The 22,765-nt window shown below is 46.1% G+C and overlaps 1 protein-coding gene across 1 annotated transcript in view; it reads left to right on the forward strand.

Annotated features, from left to right (window-relative positions):
• Window positions 1-22,765, forward strand: part of FBRSL1 (fibrosin like 1) — a 523,964-nt gene that overhangs the window by 261,793 nt on the left and 239,406 nt on the right. The window lies entirely within an intron of this gene.

Here is a 22,765-nt window from a genome sequence, read left to right on the forward strand (position 1 = left end):
CTACCTGTCTGTGGAATCCCCAGGAGACAGAAGGGATCTATGCCCCCCCCCATAAGTGTTTAGCCTGATCCCCGTGCTGGTTGGTGAATTTGGGAATTTTCGCCTCGAGGCATGCAAAGAACACCCTGATAGGAAAATGAGGATTTAATGATAATGATAATGACAACAACAACAATAATAATAATAAACAATCACAAAGCCAACTTACTTCCTCCCTCACTCATCCCTCCCTCTCTCCCTTCCTTCCTTCCTTCCTCCCCCCTCCCTCCTTCCTCCCTCCCTCATCCCTCCCTCCCTTCCTTCTTTCCTTCCTCTCCTCCCTCCCTCCCTCCCTCCCTCCCTCGTCCCTCCCTCTCTCCCTCCCTTTCCTCCTTCCTTCCTCCATCCCTCATCCTCCCTCCCTCCCTTCATTCCTTCCTCTCCTTCCTCCCTCCTTTCTTTCTTCCTCCCTCCCTCCCTTCCTCCCACTCCTTCCTTCTTTTCTTCCTCGCTCATTCCTTTCTTTCTCCCTTTCCCATCCTTCCTCCCTCCCTCCCTCCTATTAAATAAATGATCATAGCTCAAGACCCATCAATGTGAGAATTCACCTCTTAAGCCAGAACAAGCCACCCATAGAGCTCCCAAACTTTAAAATATTTATACTGTGGACCTTGGACCTCTTAATATTTCCCGCTCAAGAACTCTGATAGTTGAAATGTAATACAGCCAAAGTGGCCCATCAAATAAGGCTGTATAATTTTGCTATAACAGCCCTGCTCTGTTGTACTATTAAAGCTTTAAAATATTAATGCTCGTTAATGGTGTCACTCAGCCATTTTATATGATTAGTTTTAAGCCTCTCCTGGGGAAGCAAGAAGGGGAAATTTTAATGAAATGTTCCCTGCTCATCTGACCCGCTACAGGGCTGCACGAATGCCATTTTTATGAGGCAGGTTTATGGCGTTCATTATTCAGCTCCGCGGGCCACTTCATGGCTGCTGTAATTTTAAAAAAGAGAGATAAAAATAAGTCAGCCCTTTCTCGTGTCAAGAGAAGGACTGCGGTTGACCTTTTCGGGGGCTGGCCGGGGATTAATCACAATTCTGCTGGAAATTGTTTTAAACTCCATACGAGCTGAGCTTGATTAGCTCTCTCGCTTTGGCAGGCGTATCTTAACCGGGTTTGTCAGCGACTGGACCCCGGGAAAAATGGCAATTTCTTTCCCACCGGTTGGAGTTCTGGCAGGTGCAGGCGTCCCCTGCCTTCTTCGTTGCTCACCTCGGTTCTATCTCTGTCTAGAAATGGTTAAATAGGGACGCGGTGGCTCAGTGGGTTAGGACGCTGAGCTTGTCGATCAGAAGGTCAGCAGTTTGGCGGGTCGAATCCCGAGTGCCGCATAACAGAGTGAGCGCCTGTTACTCGTCCCAGCTTCTGCCAACCTAGCAGTTCGAAAGCACGTAAAAATGCAAGTAGAAAAACAGGGACCACTCCGGTGGGAAGGTAACAGTGTTCCGTGCGCCTTTGGCGTCTAGTCATGCCGGCCACATGACCACGGAGACATCCTCGGACAAGCGCCAGCTCTTCGGCTTTGAAACGGAGATGAGCACCGGCCCCTAGAGTCGGAAACAACTAGCACGCATGTGCGGGGGAACGTTTACCTTTACCTTAGAAATAATTAAGCCGGTCTTGCGGTCTTGGATGCTTTGCTTACGTTGTGAAGCTCTTTTGCAAATTTGTGCCTGCGTTTCTGCCACCACCGTCTTCCTCGGCTTGTCGTCTTACTTTGGTCTGGATTACTTTGGTCGTCTTACTTTGAGTCAGAATCCTGCTGGGGGGCAATTTAGGGAATTCTGGAAGTTGGGGGCTATAAAGGCTGGCTGAGGGATTCTGGGAGTTGAAGTCCAGCCATCTTAAAGTTGGTGGAGTTGAGAAGCCCACCGCTGCCGACCGTTCCTCCCCAACCTCGCAACTATGATTTTGGAAGAGCTGTAACCTCAGAACATCTGGAAAGCTGGCCTTTACAGTCAGCCACAACTGGAGGAGACCGGGATGAGGAAAGCTGTGCTAAAGCGGCACAGACACAAACACAATGAGGGGGTTTTGGTGTTAAGCACAGGTAGTCCTTGACTTAACAACAGTTCAGTCAGGGACCGTCAGAAGTTACAACGGGACGGGGAAAAAGTAACGTGTGAGTATTTTTCACACTTACGGCTGTTGCAGCATCCTCATGATCAGGTGATCAAAATTCGGATGCAATTCACTTAACAAACGTGGCAAGAAAAGTTGTAAAGTGGGGCAAAACTCAACAAATTTCTCACTTAGCGACATAAATTTTTGGGCTCCATTGTGGTCGTAGGTCGAGGACCTACACCTGTCCTTATTTACCAGTCCACACACTCAGCCATTCAAGAAACAAATCTCTTTTTTCCAATTAACATTCCTGCCTTTCAGGAAAGCGTCGGCTCAAACGTCACGCAACTCAAATGAAACCGGGGTGGAGGGGGGAGAGAAGGAGAAGCGTTAGAAGGAGCTGTTCACTTCTCGGTCCGATTATTAAAATGACTCCCGTTCATCGCGGCGCCACACTGTGAGATGTCAAAACAGCTGGATAATCATAGGAACGAGGTGGAGGGAGAGCCAGGACGGCACACGTTGTGCCTGTCAGTTTAGGACCACGTCTCGGGTGCGTTGGCACACGCACCGAGCATCCGAGTCAAGCTGTCACGGATGTCATTAAAAGGAGAGGCACGCGTACTCCTAGGCTGGAAGGGAAATATCAAATAGGGACGGTTTTGCCGAGATCGCGAGAGAGCTGGAGGGCCACATAAATATTTTTAATAGTGACATATTTATCTATTTATTGTTTCTTCTGTTCAGGGTAGGCCCCGCCCAACTCCAGATCGTTTCTGGGCGGTTCACGGTATAAAAATAAAAGAGAGCCAGTAGGATAAACGCAGGAAAGTCCATCCTGCGCACAAGCGTGGTCCAAATGGGACGTTTCCATGGAGCAGGTCACTAGGCTGGCTTCTTCTAGACCAGGGGGTCTCCAAGCTTGGCAACTTTAAGACTTGTGGCCTTCAACTCCCAGAATTCCCCAGCCAGGCTCTAGGAGTTGAAGGCCACAAGTCTTAAAAGTTGCCAGGTTTGGAGACCCCGTGGTCTAGCTCAGGGGTAGGCAACCCTGGCTCTTTTATGATTTGTGGACTTCCATACCCAGAATTCCTGACTCAGGAATTCGTGACTCAGGAATTCTGGGAGTTGAAGTCCACAAGGCATAAGAGAGCCAAGGTTGCCTACCCCTGGGCTAGACCAAGTGTAAATTTTTAGCGAACAGAGGCACAGGAATCATTATCTTCTCTAATTACCATCAGCCCAGCCAGACCCAGAAAGTTAACCAGTGTGCACTGTTAAATCCTGCAGCATCTTAACAACATTGAGCAGCTTGGCTACAGGATCCGGTTCCAGGCTCGATCACCTTGTGGCTTCTTTGGGAACCCTAGTTAGAAGAGCCCTGGAGGCGCAGTGGTGAGAATGCAGTATTGCAGGCTAACTCTGCCATCTGCCAGCAGTTCGATCCGGCTCAAGGTTGACTCAGCCTTTCCATCCTTCCGAGGTCGGTAAAATGAGGGCCCAGATTCTTGGAGGCCCAATTTACTGACTCTGTAAATTGCTAAGAGAGGGCCGTAAAGCATTATGAAGCAATATCTAAGAGCTAGTGGTCTCCATGGTTTTGCAAGTGTGAATGCAGCCATTGGTGAAGTAGTCGGGTTAAATGGGTTGTATGGATACAAGCAGAGGCTGTCTGCTATTGCTATTGCTAGGAATTACCCCTTTCAAATGAACACAGCCGGCTCTGTTTATAAACCTGGGTTATGAAAGTAGGACAAGAAGCAACAGATGGAAACTAATCAAGGAGCAAAGCAACCTAGAACTAAGGAGAAACTTCCTGACAGTTAGAACAATTAGCCAGTGGAACAACCTGCCTCCAGAAGCTGTGAAGGCTCCAACACTGGAAGGTTTTAAGAAGAGATTGGACGTCCATTTGTCTGAAATGGCCTAGGCCAGGGGTAGGCAACCTTGGCTGTTTTAGGACTCGTGGACTTCAACTCCCAGAATTCCTGAGCCAGCTGGCTCAGGAATTCTGGGAGTTGAAGTCCACGAGTCCTAAAAGAGCCAAGGTTGCCTACACCTGGCCTAGGGTTTCCTGCCTGAGCAGTGGGCTGGACTAGAAGATCTCCAAGGTCCCTCTTTTCATATGCCAAGAATGGGTCTGAATGAGAGCAGGCATAAATGGCGGAAGTGGAATCGATTTGAGCCCAACCTATCAGTTGATGTGGCTGCTTTGGCTCCTCTTTATTTCCAGTACAACACAAGCTTCAGGGCTTCCTCCCAAAGCACATGTTTAATTACAGCTTCAGGCACATCAAGCCTGTTATTATTTTAATGGAAGGAGCTGGGAGTGAAATAAAAACCCGAGCCGAGCCGTTGTCTTTTTCCTGGCAACTTGTAATTTGGTGGAAAGAAAGAGAAGGGAGGAGGAACGGCGGGGGGGGGCGGCGAGGAAAACACCTGTTCAATGGAGGATTATCCTTTTTAGATGCTTCCATTAATTTGCTTTCCAGTCTTCAAGCCGCTATCCAGATGGAACCACGTAGCGCTGTGGGTTGCTTTCTTGGAGAGAGAGAGAGAGCATTAACGCAAACATCTTTGATAACCCAGCAATATCGTCTTCTCGTTTCTTGGAAAACCAAAAAGAAGGACGATCCTGGGTCTTCTCATCTCAGACACAGCTCCTCAGCTTCTGTAAAAGTGTCTTGAAGTACTTCCTTCCCACTTCCCGCCCTTGTGAAAGGCACAAAGGATCCAGACCTCACATCAAGTTGCAGTTGAATGGAATATTTATTTATTGTTCAAACGATAAATAGAATCCAGTCAACTAATGTTCAGTGCTTAAATTGGCGCTAGAGAAGAGCCAGTGGAATTCAAGACCGTTTGTGGCAACGTAACAAGTCTAGGCTGATGTCTCTCTTGACTCCACCCTCCGTCTTTGCCTCTTCCTCTACACTGTATAAATCCATATTTTTTATTTGCTCCTCTTGGGAAAGCACAAAATAGCCTTTTGTCGCTCCTTACCGGCTTTGTACTTTTGGAATCATCTGTTCAAGCTTTCTCCAACCTAAGCCCCCCCCCCCCCCCCCCGCCGTGTGCTTAAGGAAAATAGAACTAACCATGAAAGTTGAACCTTAATACAGGAGAACACTATTTGCAGGAACCTCATAAGTTTAATGAATATTTTTCCACAGTTGATTAATAATTATCCTGCCAGACCAGGGAGACAAGCTTGTTAATCATTCACACACTTTAATGGCTTCTTTCTTTCTTAAGAGTGGAAGAATTTCGCTCTGGATGTTTGCTCTGAATTAAGAAAATAATAATAATTTCCAAACAAGCCGCTCAAAATCAGCCATTGATGCTGCGGTTCTTTGCAGAAATTTTGTGCATCAGAGACTGGGCAAGGTTTCATCTTCCTTCAGAAAAAAAAACTTTTTCCAGATGACTGTAGCTTTCTGGGAATTGTGGAAGCGGTGGTGACCCAGAAGAAGCCTTTTTCTCCTTCGTTAACTGGGAGGGAAGGAATGGCATGACAAAACGGAGTGTCTGCTTTGACAAGGTTCAGATCAGAGAATCCAGTAGCACTTTGTAAGCTAAAAAAAGTTGGCGAAAACTTCCATTGGTTATTATTCAATATTAATCTTCCTCACTTCCTTCCTTCCTTCCCTCCTTCCCTCCCCCCCTCTTTCTCTCTCTTTCTCTAGCAGTGTTTTACTTGCGCGGTATAGCTTCCATCTTGAAAAACGCTTCCTATTGGTTTTTCAATCCATTGGTGAAGGCAACCGGCCCAGTTAATCTTCTTCTGCCTAACCAACCTCCCAAGATGAGGGCAAATACGAAATGAGAAGGCTGAAACCTTACCGGCTGCCCTGAACTCCTTAGGAAGGGAAATGCTTACAAAATGCAAAAAACAGAAAGGGTTGAAAACCACCTTTTGTATAAACAAAGCTCAGGATCCGAGGCCAGAAGCCTTGCTTCAGCCACAGCCTGCCTGCACTGTTGTTTAAGATTCCTGGTAATTTCCTGTTATTTTGCAATTTGTCATCCTATTATTCGAAATTAGATGGAGACCTTTCTGTTCTTCCCTCCGGGCGTTTGGCTGGGTGACATGTGAGTCTCAGCGGGAGAAATTCCGGCGAGGGCAGGGATGACGGGGAGCTCCGTAGGTCTTCAGTGACTCACCTCTCAATCTCATTTCTCAAGGAGGAAAAAGAGGCTGGCTTGTATATATATACACACACCCCACCAGCAAATAAAAAATAAAATGACTTTTAGGGTTTCGCTGGGAAGTAAGGAAACGAGGCCTCCGAGTCGGATTTCTGCACAATGGAAAGAATAACAAGTTGTACAAAGCTTTCTTCCAGATGTCTAGGACTTCAGTTACTGGTGGAGAAGGACGGAAATCGGAGCTGGCCGTGTTAGGTGTGTCTTTTCATAAAGCAACACAAAGAACTGTCTGATAGGGTTTCACTTGAGAAGGCAGCCGAGATGCATTTCGGAGTCTCTCTCTCCCTCCCTCCCTCCCTCCCATATCAAATCCCTTCATGCCCACAAGAGATGCCCACACGTTCAGCCCATTTTGAATTGCATTGACTCTTTATCCAGATTAATGTCACGTATGGAAATCGGGAAACCCAAGCAGCTCAATAAGGATTTATTGCAAGCTTGAGCTCTCTACAAGAATCTCAGCTACTAACGGTCAAAGCAAATTGGCCGTCGAGAAGAGTCAACGGCGCGAAGGGACTTGAGACTAATGACACGTTTGAATCCTCCCTAAGGCTCAGCCTGGTCATCCCCTACAAGAGGATCCCTTTGTGTCTCAAAAGAGCTTAGGATAGGTAGTCCTTGACTTAAGACCGCAACTTTTATAAGATGGTGTGGCTGTAGGTCGAATCACGCTGTGACCAGACCTGTTTTTACTTCAATTTCTACAACGGTTGTATGATGAATCATAGAATCATAGTGTTAGAGGTCTTCTAGTCCAACCCCTGCTCCAAGGCAGGAGACCTCACACCATCCTGGTCAAATGGTTGTCCAGTCTCTTCTTGGAAGCCTCCAGTGATGGAGAACTCCCAACTCCAGGCAACCTATTCTTTGTTGAGGATAATTACCTTTCATGATGATGATGATGATGATGTTACCCACTTAGTCATGTCCATTTGTTCACAATTCAGTGGACCAGGTCTCTCCACGTCAGAGATCCCCAACCTTTTGGACACCAGGAACCAGTTCTGTGGAGAGAGATTTTTCCATGGACCGAAGAGTGTGTGGTTTTGCATGCTGCCTGCATCCCACGAATGGGGCTTTGCTTGTTTGTGCAGAGTGGTTGCTGGCATGCCACGACCCGGTACCGGTCCACGGCCTGGGGCTTGGGGACCCCTGCTCCACGTCTACCATTTTTGCCCTGCTTCTTTGAGGTTTGCTATGCTCTGGCTGGTGTCAGCTTCGATGGTGTCCAGCCACTGTGTTCTTTGAGGGCCTGGTTTCCTTTGACGCCAATTCTTTTCAAACACAATTGCTTTCTCCAGTGAATCCCCCCAGATGACAAGGCCAAAGTTTAAGTGAGAGGCAGTTGTGTGATTTTGGCCTCCCAGTGACATGTCTGGTGTGATGTCTTGCTTGCTGGTCACCTTTGCTGTCCCAAGGGACACGCAGGATCCTCTTCCAGCACCAAACGGGTTGATTTGCCTCCCGTCCTGCGTTTTTCAAGGTCCAACTTGCAGCACCCTCGGGAACCCTATCTCTCGCAAGACCTCGAGATTTTGCACGCTCTCCTCCCACCAGTGTTGGGGTGGAGAGCTCGGCAATTGTGCAGCTGTCTCACACACACACACCCGCCTTTGTACCATCCTCATGAAACAGGCACCCCAGGATCGCTGCTACGAGGCTCCCCCGCTGCGAGCGGATTAAAGCCAGATGAAGCTCTGAGTCCCTCAAAACACAGGCCTTTTGTTAGAGAAAACAAAGGTTTGGGATAATTAGATTCACATGGAGGAGAGGCCCTTAAAACAGCAGAATAACAAGAAAAATCTGCCTAGGTTATGCTGTAAACTACTGCCAGAGTCGGTGATTTGTTATTTTAAAAGATCACTGGAGGGATATTCTCTCTCCTTTTTTTTTATTTTGCTCACTTTGTCTGGTTTCTCAGACTAGGAAATATTAGACCCTTCAGTTGTGGAATTCTTCACGGTCGTCTCTTCCCCTCCCCCTCCCCCACCTCCAAACTTGGCAACTTGGAGATGGATGGACTTCAACTCCCAGAATTCCTCAGCCAGCACACTGGGAGTTGAAGTCCAGACATCTTCAAGTTGCCAAGTTTGGAAAACATGGATCCCTTCCATCCCAGTTTAGCGACTGACTGGAGTAACCAAAAATAAATAAATAAAAATAGAATGGAAGGCTGGACCATCTCCAGTACATTTTATTGAGTTCTGCAAGATGGAGCCGGAAGCTGCCTTCCTCTTCCTTCAACCAATTATTGGGATAATGGCGATCTTGTCCTCTCTCTTCAGGTTCCTGTCATGCAGTGAAGTTGTGGGCTTCAAAGCTCCCAGAACTTTCCTTCACTAGCCATGCTGGCTATGGAATTCTGGGACTTTGAAGTCCACACGCCTGGGAATGGCCAAGGTTGGGAAACGCAGTAGTAGTAGATTATTGCCTTCTTCTGTCCCACTCTACTAGTCGGACTTGGTCAAAGCAAATACCTCTGCGACTCTTTCAAACGCTTCTTGTAAGACTCAGCTTCTCAAATCCCTCAATCGTCTTCGCTGGCCTTCTTTGAACTCATGTTGAGTTGTCCAGAATCCTGCTATCATTCTTGAAGGGTGAGATATAGATGTGAAGACCGCCCTTGAGATTTTGGGGGCCTAGCTTTTCTCTCTTGACGCTTCTTCCCCTTGTGGATTGACATCGAAGAACTAGTGGCCCAGTTTGGTGTCAGCACGACAGCAGTCACGTCCCTTTCCACCCCACCCTGCAATGTTTGGGATACTGCATCCACCACACACACACACACACACACACACACACACACACACACACACACAGGTGCTGAGGCTCTAGAAAGAGTGCAGAGAAGAGCCACAAAGATGATCAGAGACTTGGAATGATTGAGGGAACTAGGTACGTGTAGCCTAATGAGGAGAAGACTCGGGCAGGACATGATAGCCATCTTCCAATACTTGAAAGGCTATCACAAGTATGAGGGCATCAATTCATTCTCCAAAGCATTTGAGGGCAGGGCAAGAAACAACGGATGGAAGTTCATCAGAAGGAGACTCAGCCTGGAAAAAAGGAGGAATTTCCTGACAGTGAGAATGATTGATTAGCGGAACAGCTTCTCTCCTGGAGATGTAGACGCTCCATCGCTGGAGGCCTTCAAAGAAAATATTGGGCAATCATCTGTCCAGGATGGAATAAAGTCTCCTGCCTTGGGATGGGGGGGGGTTGACTAGAAGACCTCCAAGGTCCCTTCCAGCCCTGGGATTCTATGATTCTATTCTTCCTTCTTTTTCCTTGAATAGCTGAGCTCCTTAGGGATGGTAGCTTCCCATCTTTCTTCCCCTGATCCCTTTGGCTGTCTTCTTGGCATCGCCTGACGGCACCAGCTTTGCAAAACGAAAAAAACAAGGTGAACTCCAGGTGCCCCCCCCCTTGGTCCAGCCCGCGCTCTGAAGACCACGAGGGCCCCGTGTGTGGATTGCTTGGCAAGCGAACAAAAATTCAATTATGCAGGACTCTGCAGTGACACGGAGGGTTAGGAATTAATGTTAACACCGTTTCTGGTTAAGACTTTTTGTGTTGATAAATAATTCATAAGGCAGTTAGCGGTCTCTCTCTCTTTATTTCTCTCTCTCTCTCTCTCTCTCTCTCTCTCTCTCTCTCTCTCTCTCTCTCTCTCTCTCTCTCCCTCCCTCTCTCTCTCTCTCTCTCTCTCGTCCCCTCTTCTTGCTCTCTCTTTTCATCCCGAGTCCGTCAACACGAGAATATATTAATACAGTCAACTCAGCAAAAGGTCAGCCCCGAACAGGAGAAGCTTCTCAACCATCTTTTATTCATTTCCTGACACGGGCTCATTAATTATTACCACCTTTGAAGGTCTGCTTGGGAAGGAAGCGCTAATGAGAAAAAGGAGAGGGGGGCTGATGTCAGCCCCCCCCCTGCCACGGTGAAAATGGGTGGGTGGGTGGTGTTGGAGGGGATGCCCACAGCCAGGGATGGCAGTAGATGGACCTGCGTGGATAGGAAAGAGGGGAGGAGGAGAAGGAGAAGAAGAAGAAGAAGAAGAAGAAGAAGAAGAAGAAGAAGAAGAAGAAGAAGAAGAAGAAGAAGAAGAAGAAGAAGAAGAAGAAGAAGTTGTTCAGCGATGAACACATTCAGTGAACATGGAAGGGACTTCAAGTAGTCCTCGACCTAACAACCATTCATTTAATGACTGCTCAAAGCTACAACAGCACTGAAAAAAGTGACCCAGAAGTAAATTCAAAGCCGGTCCTCAAATGTACAATTGGTGCAGCATCCCCATGGTCAAGTGATTGAAATTTGGGAACTTAGCAACCAATAGCAATTGCAGCATCCCAGGTCTTGTGATCATCATTTGCAACCTTCTCTGCTAAATAACAGAATGGAATAACAGAATAACAGAGTTGAAAGGGACCTTGGGGGTCTTCTAGTCCAACCCCCTGCTTGGGCAGGAGACCCTATGCCATTTCAGACAACTGGCTGTCCAGTCTCTTCTTAAAAACCTCCAGTGATGGAGAGCCATAATTTCTGAAGGCAAGCCGTTCCATTGATTAATTGTTCTCACTATCAGGAAATTCCTCCTTAGTTCTAAGTTGCTTCTCTCCTTGATTAGCCTCCACCCGTTGGTTCTTGTCCTGCCTTCAAGTTGACCCCCTCTTCTTTGTGGCAGCTCCTCAGATATTGGAACACTTGCTACCACATCACCCCTAGTCCTTCTTTTCATTAGATAACCAATTCCTGCAACTGTTCTTCATATGTTTCAGCCTCCAGTCCCCCTAATCATCTTTGTTGCTCTTCTCAGCACTCTTTCTAGAGTCTCAACATCTCTTTTACATCGTGGCGACCAAAACTGGATACAGTATTCCCAGTGTGGCCTTACCAAGGCATTGTAAAGTGGTATTAACACTTCACGTGATCTTGATTCTGTCCCTCTGTTAATGCGGCCTAGCACTGTGTTGGCTTTTTTGGCAGCTGCAGCACACGGCTGGCTTATATTTAAGTGTTGTGATTCAGTGTTAGCCTGTGCTTCCAGCAGCTGAGTCCGATGAATCTGAGGAACAGGAGGAGGGGTTTGGAGAGCCTTTGGTGTCAGAGGGAGGCTCTGATGCACTGCAGGACTCTCAGCCTGGCCTCTCCACTCCTGTTCCTCATGAGGCTCAGCTGTGTGAGTACGAGGTGTCAGACTCAGAGGAGTCACAGCTGAATCTGTTCAGAGACGCTAGAAGCAGAAGGCAATCCAGCAGAGCAGAGAAAATCAATGAGGCAACTCAGTGAGAGGAGGAGAAGGCAGTGAGAAGCCACGTCTTGGGACTGATAATAAAAGGGGACGGTGTGGGCGGGGCTGCTTGCTGAAGGCAACCGTTTGGAGACATTCTAAGGGAATCCTGGTCTGTTCTGGCTACTTCTGTTTAACTCTTGTTTGTTGACTTGTTTGATATTTTGATTCATTTATTGAATGAAATATTCTGTTGCTTTTTTGTTTGAACTGTATATAAATTTGGGTTGGGTTTTTCCAGCCTATTGACTGCAAAAAGGAAAAAAAAGGGTTGTCCCTGACACACAAACAGGGCCAGTCATAGGCTGGAACAGAACATTAAGTGATTGTCCACTAGGACTCCAAGTTCCCTCTCACAGTTGCTACTATTGAACAAGGTACCACCTATATACTATCCCTGTGCATTTGGTTTTTCTTGCCTAAATGCAGAACTTTACTTTTCTCAGCCTGGCATTGGATTTTTGCTAGATAGGGCCCGGTATTTTGGTCCTCCATCTCTGCTCATCCATTTTTCTGAGACTGATTGCAACCGAGTTGCTCCACTTCCCCTCGTAATTCTCATCTAGCCCAGCCTCTTCGTGCTGGGAAGAAAAGGAAGAAGGCCTTGCTTTCTAAATTGCTTTTAAAGGCGGCGGCGGGGGGGGGGGGAAGCTGAGATACCAGCGATGATCATAGATCACTATTTTACTGGTCCTTACTGCCCGAGAACATGTCATCATTTGTAATGTCACAATCCATTTACTTGTCATGGCTGGTATATATATATATGTGTGTGTGTGTGTGGAAAAGGATTGCAGATGGCTCTAAAGAGCTTTTCTTTCTCCAGCCCAAACAGGCTGACTATCTAAGAGAATCCCTTCTCGTTGCCTCATTCCCACCACCGATATTATTGGTTCTTCATCATTTCTTCCCAAAAAAAGCCACAGAGGTGACCATAAAGTCTGAAAGAAGGAGAAGTTGCTTAAAAGCAAATCCAGATGTTACCCAGGAAGATGCTTGGTGGTTGCAAGAGGGGGGCACCAAAATCTCAGAAGAATAGAATAGAATAGAATAGAATAGAATAGAATAGAATAGAATAGAATGGAATGGAATGGAATGGAATGGAATGGAATGGAATGGAATGGAATGGAATGGAATGGAATGGAATGGAATGGAATGGAATAGGACATTGGAGATCTTCTAGTCCAGCCCCCTGCTCAAGCAGGAGAACCTATACCATGTCAGACAAGTGACTGTCTAGTCTCTTCTTTAAAACTTCCAGTGATGGAGGGCCCACGATTTCTGGAGGCCAGCTGTTCCACTGGTTAATTGTCCTCACTGTTAGGAAGTTTCTCCTTAATTCCAGGTTGCTTCTCTCCTTGGTCAGTTTCCAACCATTATTTCTTGTCCTTCCATCTGGTGCTTTGGAGAATAATTTGACACCCCCCCTCTTCTTTGTGGCAGCCCCACAAATGCTGGAGCACTGCTGTCATGTCTCCCCTATTTCTTCTTTTCTCTAGACTAGCCAAAGCCAAGTCCCGTAGCCGTTCTTCATATGTTTTGGTCTCCAGGCCTTGGATCCTCCTAGTTGCTCTTCTCTGATTTTTTTCATGAAAGGCATTACAGGCGATCCTCGGCTTACGACCACAGTTGGCAACAGAGGTTGCTAAGTTGTGCCTGCTTTGATGATCTGTTTTGCCACGGTTGTTAAGCAATCACTGCAGTTGGTAAGTAACACCTGCAGTCACGAAGAGAACCCAACCTCCCCCTTTGACTTGGCTTATGAGAAGCCGGCTGGGAAGGTCACACGTGGCAATCACAGGATCTGACAGGCAGCAACTGTCATAAATACATGCCAGGTGCAAAGTGATTTTGACTGTAAGGGGTGGTGCAACAGTCATAAGTGTGAGGACCCGCAACAAATCACTTCCCCCCCAACGTTGTAATGCCAAATGGTTGCTAAACAAATGGTAGTAAGTCAAGGCCTATCTGTGCTACATGTTACTCTTCCTTCTTAGTCACCCTGATTATTAGCACACATTTTGGTGCCTCTGTGACCAGAGTTTAGGAGTCTGAATCTTTGCAAAAAAGCAAGAGGAGATGTTCCAAATGTGAAATTTTCAAGGATTAATGACAATCGGTTGTTCTTTGGAACATATGAAGTAACACACAACTCTTTCTTTCTCCTGTGCAATGATAAATGTGGTGCAGCTGTGTGAAAACAGCTGGGGAGGGTGTGACAGGCCATCCGATACGTCTCGTGTGCCCATCATCTCTCTTTCTGGATGGTCCCTTTTACAAAAAATAATTAGTAGCAGCCCTTCTTTAATCAAACCCGACTCCTCTTTATTTCCTCCTCAGAAAAACGTGGGCTTCAAGAATAGAATATATATTAGTATGTAATGTAACAGCTCCAAAAATGTTGTGTTTGCTACAGCTGTGTATAAATTTGTTTAATGGGTCTCTTAACTCACCATCAGACTCATAAAGGCAGTCACTGTACAGGCTATTAGGCTGCAGTAACTTAATTGCTCGTTAATTGGGTAATTAGTGCTTTGTTTTGCTTTAAAGCCTAAACACTCATAAAAAGTGAATTAGCTGAGTAAACAAGAATGGAATTTTCATGATATGCTATCCAGGTTATTGCACATAATTAATCAACCTTTTATTATAATCTCTCAATCTCTCTCTCTCTCTCTCTCTCTCTCTCTCTCTCTCTCTCTCTCTCTCTCTCTCTCTCACACACACACACACACACACACACACACACACACACACACACTTCAGGTAGGCAGGTTAGAAAGATGAGTATATTAAAAGAAACTTGGAGGAAGTTTCAAGAGGTCACCCATGTACTCGCCCCTCCTTGCGCCAGTCAACAACAAGGCAACTTTTTTGTATGACTTGACTTGAGCATGCAAACCCATGTGCCAGGAACAGGTGTGGGTGTTGTTCTTCTCTGCACTCTTTTTTTGATCACATGACTGCAGGGGATGCTGTGATGGTCGTGAGAAGTCATAAGTCCCTTGTTTCAGTCATTAAACAAATGGTTGTAAGTCAAGGACTAGCTATAGGAACAAGTCTGGAGGCATCAAAAACCTGCTTGCAAAGCCTTAACTTCCCTAACCTTCAAACGTGTCCAGTTTCTTTGGATTTGCTCATTGTCAACCAGAGAATTCTTGCACATTCTCGCAGACTGTATCCTGGAAATAGCAGAAACCTCTCCTTGCTGCAACGGCAGTGGGGCTACCCTTTTATTCCTTTCTTACACCCCAAACTCATCCCTGCTCGTGAAATGTTAACGTTATCTTGAGCCATCTGAAGCAGAGTTAACAAAGACTTTTGAGGGTTGCAGCTTCTGAAGGAAACCACAGTAAGGTGAGATCTTGATGAATTTGTCTCTGACATCTGTGGTTTGCGTGTTTGTGTCATTGTCAAGGAGTGGGAAGACGCCTCATCCTCTTCTTATTGCGACTTTTTTTCCCCCCTCAAGGTTTTTCTGAGAAGTCTTTAAAATCCGAAAGACAGATCCTTTGTAAGTGGAGAAGGGGCTGAATTTTGATACTTCCAAATCTTGGTGTCTGTCTGTCTGTCTGTCTGTCTGTCTGTCTGTCTGTCTGTCTGTCTGTCTCTCTCTCTCTCTCTCTCTCTCTGTGTGTGTGTGTGTGTGTGTGTGTTTGTGATACCCGTGTTTGCCATTGATTTACTTATTACCTGGATCTACCTCTTGCTCTGTGAGGTCCATAAATTAAATAAGGGTTCTAGAAGTCCTGGGCCTTTAGTCAATGATTTAATTTATTCATTAGGTTTATATTCCTCCTTACTTCTAGAAGCTTGGAGCAACCTGTGGACGATAAGGCAAGAAGGCACAGCTTAGCATTTGGATGGAAACTGAAATGCACATGTTATGGCTTATTTGTTAAATGTACGTCCTGGAATTCCTCCAGAAATCGTAGTTTATGGTTTAGCACTTTGGATAAACTCAGCCAGTTGCAATTTCTTCCGGGAACTAAAGAATAGAATAGAGCTGGAAGGGACCTTGGAGGTCTTCTAGTCCAGCCCCCTGATCAAGCAGGAGAACCTACACTACACCATCTCAGACAGGTGACTGTCCAGTCTCTTCTTAAAAACCTCCAGTGATGGAGCGCCTACTATTTCTGGAGGCAAAGCTGTTCCACTGGTTAATTGTCCTCACTGTCAGGAACTTTCTCCTTAGTTCCAGGTTGCTTCTCTCCTTGGTCAGTTTCCAACCATTGTTTCTCATCCTTCCCTCTGGTGCTTTGGTGAACAACCTGGCCCCCTCTTCTTTGTGGCAGCCCCTCAAATACTGGAGCACTGCTATCATGTCTCCCCTATTTCTTCTTTTCTCTAGACTAGCCAAACCCAAGTCCCGTAGCCGTTCTTCATATGTTTTGGTCTCCAGGCCTTGGATCATCCTAGTTGCTCTTCTCTGATTTTTTTCATGAAAGGCATTACAGGCGATCCTCGGCTTACGACCCCAGTTGGCACCAGAGGTTGCTAAGTTGTGCCTGCTTTGATGATCTGTTTTGCCACGGTTGTTAAGCAATCACTGCAGTTGGTAAGTAACACCTGCAGTCACGAAGAGAACCCAACCTCCCCCTTTGACTTGGCTTATGAGAAGCCAGCTGGGAAGGTCACACGTGGCAATCACAGGATCTGACAGGCAGCAACATAAATACATGCCAGGTGCAAGGTGATTTTGACTTTGCCCTCTGGTGCTCTGGTGAACAAGCTGGCCCCCTCTGCCTTGTGCCAGCCCCTCAAATACTGGAACACTGCTATCTATACTACTACCCCTATATCTCCGTCCAAACTCAAGGCACTTAACAACGCATAGTGAGCTTTATCATTGATTGGGAATTTGCACCTTGGTGTCGTCCTATCGGAAGTTCTTCCAGGCTCTAGCAATTGTACCATGCTAGCAACATCCCTGTGGTTCTGCCCTAAACTCAACCAAGACTGACCAGGGTCCTGGAGTATCTTCTACCAAGTTCTTGAGAACATTGGCATCTGGGACTAGAATGTCAGAAGCAGTGGTGGGATTCAGCCAGATCGCACCACTCCGGCAGAACCGGTAGCTAATTTTTCATTGCCCAGGCCCAGAATGGACTTCAGGAAGCGGCATCCACGCGGGAAAACCAGCTGTTCACCTATTCGAATCCCACCACCGGTCAGACGATGGGAAAGCCTAAGAGCGACAAACCAAACGTTAGCCAATTGCAAGTAACCTACCGAGGGAAACCAGGGCCATTAGTACTGTGACACAAGGCTCATAATACTAGTGCACATCACATATTAGTAGAAGCAAGCTGGGCAACATTAATCTGTGAAGGCTAACCTTGAAACTCCTAATTCCACCGAAGTCCCCAGCATTTTGCCTTGACCGATCTCAGCTTGTTTACTCCTTTGGCTTTCCTCAGTGTGCTTTTGTTTTCTGAACTAGGACTGGATTTGCAGCCGGCAAGGTTAGCCGGATGGATTTATCATCGTAATAAACTAGATCACAAGCTGCGGTTGATGAGGTCAGCACGCTGGGGCTCCACATTCCCAGCTCAACACTAACCACTCCACTAGCCTAGCCCTGACCTGCTAAACCTGAAGCGATGGCCTTACTTCTGCTAAGTAGCACTGTCGCACTTAGATAATCCCGGATCCACCGTTGTTGTTGTTGTTGTTGGTAGTATCCTTGAGATAACTTAAGTGCTTGAGAATACTTGAGCAACCTGGGAAGATTCGAGTCTCTCTCTCTCTCTCTCTCTCTCTCTCTCTCTCTCTCTCTCTCTCTCTCTCTCTCTCTCTCTCCTTCCTTCCTTCCTTCCTTCCTTCCTTCCTTCTTTCTTTCTTTCTTTCTTTCTTTCTTTCTTTCTTTCTTTCTTTCTTTCTTTCTTTCTTTCTTTCTTTCTTGTCCAGTTGCCTCTTGAAAAAGCACCTTTGGGACAACCATGATCTGGATGACTGTGAATCTTCATACTCTTTCTTTCTTTCTTTCTTTCTTTCTTTCTTTCTTTCTTTCTTTCTTTCTTTCTTTCTTTCTTTCTTTCTTTCTTTCTTTCTTTCTTTCTTTCTTTCTTTCTTTCTTTCTTTCTTTCTTGTTCAGTTGCCTCTTGAAAAAGCACCTTTGGGACAACCATGATCTGGATGACTGAGAATCTTCATAGACTTTCTTTCTTTCTTTCTTTCTTTCTTTCTTTCTTTCTTTCTTTCTTTCTTTCTTTCTTTCTTTCTTTCTTTCTTTCTTTCTTTCTTTCTTCCTGTTGAAAAGCTTGGAAATGTGTTGGGTGCTATCTTAGAAGACTTGGGGAAGATTTCTTGGTAAAGGTGGTAAACAGCAAAAAATGGTTGACCGGATTGTCAAAGATCTCATCTCATCTCAAAGGAGATGAAATCCCCCTTGGCAGCTTCATACAAGTTATGTTCCCAGCTCCTGGTTGAATGGTACAGTGGTGCTTAAAAATTTGCAAAACCTTTCGAATTTTCAATACCTCTGCGTCGACACGACCTGAAACGTAATCGGTTTCCCCACACCAGCACCCAAAATTAGATAAAAGGGAAACCAGTTAACCAAATGAGTCAAAAATGTTTTTCTTGTTCGATGATTTCTTGAAAAGAACGATCCATACAACGAGGGTCCTAGGTCATGACAGTCGTAAAGCAGGTTTCCACAATGTTACCTCCTTTTTTACGGCAGTCGTTAAATGACTGTGGTGGCAGTTAAGTGAACGTTGTGGTTGTTAAGGAAACCCATCTTTCTTGTTGGGTGTTTTTTTTCCTGGAAAACACAAGGAAAAGATGCAGAAAATGGCCATCTATGCAGGACATAGAAGCCACGTGCTCAAAATGCCATCATTTTCACCAGGGGGGTGTGTGTGGAAACACTGTAACTTTGATCCCAAGTTGTATGTAGCTTTTAAGGGATCCGTTATAACTTTGAACGGTTGCTGAACAACTTCTCATAAGTCAAGGACTACCTTATTTTTCCGGATCACATTCTAGGTCCTAGTTATACAAAAATATTGACGATTCAAAAGGGGCTCACAAGCTTTCAAAGCAGGCACCACCGTCTGTGACTTGTTATACTTCACGTGTGTAAAACGTTTCTTATTTTAAGGCAAGGCAATTGGAAAGACTCTAGTTTAATGAAAAGAAGGGTTGGGGTGTGTGTGTGTGTGTGTGTGTGTGTGTGTGACATAACGGCAGTGTTGCAATATTTGAGGGGCTGCCACAAAGAAGGGTGGTGGTGTCAACCTATTCTCCAAAATACTTCAAGGCAGGACAAGAAGCAACGGATGGAAACTAATCAAGGAGAGAAGCAACCTGGAATTAAGGAGAAACTTCCTGACAGTGAGGACAATTAACCAGTGGAACGACTTGCCTCTAGAAGTTGTGGATGCTCCGACACTGGAAGTTTTTAAGAAGAAATTGGCGGCCATTTGTCCAGAATGGCATAGGGTCTTCTGTTTGAGCAGAGGGTTGGACTAGATGACCTCTAAGCTCCCTTTCCAACTCTGTTAAATGAACGATTGCAGACCTACTCAAGCTTGGGGCAGCCTGATTGGACTCCAAAGCCGGCAACCTTGAGTCGTCCTTCCTCCCTCTATTCCCTCGCCGTTCTCCCCTCCCCCCAAAAGATTTTTTTTTTAATCCTCCAGCAAACACATCCTCAACTCTGTTTGAGTAGCTTTAATTTACATAACTTAGGTAGGCGTAAAAGATGAGGAATGACCTTTTCAACATGACTTCAGATATTAAAACCATCTTACAATCTTATTATCACGAGAACATTTCGCAGAATATTAAGCTCAATAAATTACCTTTTCCCCGAGCTGATAACCCTCAATTCCTTCGGGGGCAGCAGAAGCAGCGTTGGTTTCTTCAGAGCATTCTTATTTTAGCTGAATTGCTTAATTGGTGTGTGTTGTACATCCTGGATTGAGCATTTGGGGCATAAATGAAGGTTAGAACCTCGGTGCTTCTTATCGACAAGAGGAAAATTGAGTCCAACTGGGGAGAGCGTCTCAAGACTATTCACAGTTTTTCCTTGCCCGGCTCCTCCTCCAGATATTTTCAAAATGCTATTCTGGCTTCACAGCAGTCATTATTATTTATAGCACCTAGAATCTCTGAGAGGGCCCTCAGAGGTCTTCTAGTCCAGCCCCCTCTGCTCAAGCAGGAGATGCTGTATCATTGGCCGTCCAATCTCTTCTTTAAAAACCTCGACCGGTGACCCAACTCTTATGTTGCTAAGCGAGAAGATTTTGTTAAGTGACTTTTGGCCCGTTTTATGACTTTTCTTGTCAGGGTTGCGGAGTGAATCACTGCAGTTGTTGAATTAGCAACAACGGTTGTGCGGTGACTCTGGCTTCCCCCGTTGGCTTTGCTTGTCATACGGTCGCAAAAGGGCATACACACACACACACACACACACACACAGGCTCACCGCAGCCGTCATAAATACGAGTCAGTTGCCAAGCTTCTGAGTTTTGATCCCCTCACCGCGGGGATTGCCGCAACGGTCATTAAGTGTGCCAAACGGTCCCAAGTCACTTTTTTTTCAATGCCGTTGTAACTCTGAACGGTCAGTAAACGAACCGTGGAAAGTCGAGGTTGTATCTTTCTTTAAGGATCGTCCGTCCATTATGGATTGTTCCTCTTGCAATTTCCTTTTTTTTTACGTCCTCCTCTCTGTGGCTAATAATAATAATAATAATAATAATAATAATAATAATAATAATAATAATAATAATAATAATAATAAATATAATAAAGTTGCAAGGGACCTTGGAGGTCATCTAGTCCAACCCCCTGCTCAGGCAGGAAACCCTATACCATTTCAGGCAAATGGCTTGGGAGAAGGCACGAGGAAACTGAAAAAGGGACAGAGAATCAGCCACAAATCCCTAGCTTGCTAAGCCACCGTTGCGAGCAGCAGACTAATTAAAAAAATAAAATGATGTTTTTCATCTAGAAAGCCCACCACGGTTGACAAGCTGATTTTCCACCCTTCCTTTCCGCCCCAGTGACCCATCTCAAGTCAGCCAGAAACGAGCGGTTTTCATCTTTTGGCTTCCCAGTCTGTGAGGCTGTAACCCAGGTTCTCACCAGAGGCTGGTTCATACAACCCCCTTCTCGTCTTCAGTGCGGTGATGTCAGCACCGGGTTCAGGGACGTTGGAAATGTGCTTTGACACGGCTCCAAGCCTTCACGCCGTCCCTCTTGCACAAAAGCCGCGCTTTGCCCTCGCTTTGAAGACGTCTCGCTTTTACCAAATTTAATTCAAAGCGACTGTGTTACTTGGCACCCAGTAAATAAAATGGAAGGGTGTTTTTTGTTCCCTCCTTCCCCTAATTCTCCCCCCCCCTCTCTTCGCACCAGTTTTGGCAGCAGCTGAGAGCGCTGCAGGTGTGGTTGAAGTGGAAATCCAGGTTTGACACCCAACAGAGACCTCCCCACTGACAGCTGGCAGACGAAACATCGGGCCAGCCTTGTATTACATTACTTTTCTGTGCCTGGAAAAAAAATGTTCTTGGCAAGGCAGGCGGAGAAAGTCAGCCAGGAAGCACAGGCGGCTTGCAAGGTCTCAGCCAGTCTTATCAATGGTTTATGATGGGCTTGCGAGTCCAAAAAGAAAGAAAGAAATTGCGATCATGTTGAATTGAGGAACTGCGGTAAAATACGGGCAACCGAGCGGGATGGGATGGGGGGGGAAAAATGGAGCCGTTTACTGCTGGCAGTAAAGATCCAAATTTTTAAGGGGAGATATGAGAGCAGCGTTCCAATACTGTATTAAGAGGAGGGGGTCAAACTTTCCCAATGCACCAAAAGGCAAGGCAAGAAACGATGGATGGACACTAACCAAGGAGAGAAGCAGCCTAGAACCAAGTAGAAATTTCCTTATGGTGAGAGCAATTAACCAGTGGAACAGCCTGCCTCCAGAAGTCGTGGGCGCTCCTTCACTGGAGGCTTTTAAGAGGAGACTGGACAGCCACTTATCTGAAATGGTGTAGGGCTGTGGTGGCAAACCTATGGCATGGGTGCCGCAGGTGGCACGCAGAGCCCTCTCTGTGGGCACGCACGCCGTCGCCCCAGTCCTAGGCTTTCAGCTTTAGGCCTCCGTCACCGTGTGCAAAAAAAAAAAAGTTCAATCAATTTCAACTTCTAGCGAGAAAAAAAAAGTTCTTGCAAAGTTGGAATTGATTGATTGAAATTTTTAGTCCCACCCCGTCTGCCGTTACCACTGCAGCCACGCCCACCCAATGGGCCACACCCACCCAAAGGGCCACGCCCATCCGGCAGCCGATGACACATAAGTGGTTTTTGGGTTGCTGTTTGGGCACTCGGTCTCTAAGAGGTTCGCCATCACTGGTGTAGGGTGTCCTGCCTGAGCATGGGGTTGGACTAGAAGACCTCCAAGGTCCCTTCCAACTCTATTATTATTATTCTATTCTATTCTGGTGTTAACAGTGAAAAGCTAAACAGGGCATCTGAGGAGTCATCTCATCCCAATGGGACTAGCCTCCCCCCCCCAAATCGCTCTAGCAGAAGGCCCCCCAGTGCAAACCCCATCAACCAAGAAATTCTGCCAATAGGGATAAAGGAGAAAAGGGTTTTGGTTTTTTTTTTTTTTTTTTTGCTGTGGTCCCTGTCTGGTGGACCACACCACCATCAGAGGTCCCAAAGATGCTTTTTCCGAAAGTCAACTGGACTTCTTTGGGGGTTTTTTTCTTTGAACATTGTTTTACTTCTCATCCAAGAAGCTTCTTGGAGTTCTTGAATGAGAACTGAAACATTTCCAAAGGGAAAAAAAACCCAAGAAAGTCCAATTGCCTTTTGGACAAAGCATCATGAGGACAACCATGACCTGGATGAGTGAGAATCTTCGTAGTCATACCACCACCGGAAGTGAGAACTGGTCCCATTTTCTGGAAGGGCATCCAAATCTAGTTTCCAACAAGGCAGCTGTCCTTAGAAGTTTCCACATATTAGCAAGGGTTGGAAGTTAGGAAGTTGGCCTGGAGATGTAGTTTCTAAGGCAGGGGTCTTCAAACTTGGCCCTTTTATATGACTTGTGGACTTCAACTCCCAGAATTCCTCAGGCACGCTGGCTGAGGAATTCTGGGAGTTGAAGTCCACAAGCCATAAAAGGGCCACGTTTGAAGA

This window comes from Vipera berus (assembly GCF_964194415.1).
Source record: "Vipera berus genome assembly, chromosome: 14".
Taxonomy (NCBI): Eukaryota; Metazoa; Chordata; class Lepidosauria; order Squamata; family Viperidae; genus Vipera; species Vipera berus.